Source organism: Frankliniella occidentalis, unplaced genomic scaffold, assembly GCF_000697945.3.
Source record: "Frankliniella occidentalis isolate FOCC.00 unplaced genomic scaffold, Focc_3.1 Scaffold27, whole genome shotgun sequence".
In the NCBI taxonomy this organism is placed as follows: domain Eukaryota; kingdom Metazoa; phylum Arthropoda; class Insecta; order Thysanoptera; family Thripidae; genus Frankliniella; species Frankliniella occidentalis.
The window spans coordinates 305,098-306,287 of record NW_026267157.1 but is presented as its reverse complement, the minus strand read 5'-3'; positions in this window follow the sequence as shown (position 1 = coordinate 306,287).

Genomic DNA, 1,190 nt, shown 5'->3' with positions numbered 1-1,190 from the left:
TTCTCAAATGTGACGGTTAAAGGAATATAGTAATAGTAATGTACAGATGGGAGGCCAGGGAAGAACAGGAAAGAGGGGGGGGGGGGCACTGGAAATTTTAAAAATGACCAAAACAAGTTTGGTTTTAGATTTTCCGATGTCATTTTTAGTTCTCAGTAATTGGAAGTGGGAGTGTGATGACTTTTGACTTCTACAAATGAATGCTGTTAGCAGATTCAACTTACAATGTAACAAACAGTAGGACAAACAAATATCGTATAACCCTGGGTATGGCAAAACCCAAAATCAGCTAAAAATATTCTATTCAAAACCCTCCCCAGGGTAAGAAAACCATGACTGTCATGGTCAAATTGAGATTTTGACCATGGAAAATCAGAATTTTATTCATGGACCCAGTCTAGACCATGGTGATCACCCATGCCCATCTCCGCAGCCATGATACTCTGTACTCGTCTGACCATGGCCAACGACGTAACCATGGACATGTTGGATTTCCACACCATCGTCTACCTTGGCGTGTTCTTTAGATAGTGTCGTTTAGACGTGATTGCAGTGCGCCATCTCTCGGGAGCTCGCGACACTAGCGACCAAAACGTCATTGTAAACACGGGCACCGGCGCCGGTCATCAACTTTGTGGTTACGTATGCAGCTGCGTCGGTGCTTCTAAGTGTTTTGAAGTTTTCGTTTTAATTTAAAGTTTTGATTTTACCTACGAACGCCAGGTTTTCGTCAGAATGCCAATAGAACGCGATTATTTTTTTTAGAATGTAAGTGACTGTCGTTTTTAACGTTCCTCCTCTTCCCGGCCAAACGACGACTAACTAACCTAAAAACAGATTCAGAAATAAATCAGTATTTATATTCTATAGATAGTCAAGGGCAGATTTTAGATGTAGAGAACAATCGTGGATCTGGTATCGGCATATCCTCATTACACCACTAGTAAAAAAACACTGAAATGTTTGGTTAGTTTGGTGATATAGGAAACATTTCAAGTCCAGCCTAGGATCAACACGTTGAAATAATATTTATCAGAAGTATCTAAATTTTCCTTTTGGTAGTTCGGAAACCTTTACACATCGTTTATTTTTCGTGCCGAATCGAACCAGGCCAAAATTATTATCAACTTCCACATTTTACATTTTTTCACGAAATGTCGTGTTTTAGTCGTGAACTTAGACGCAACATC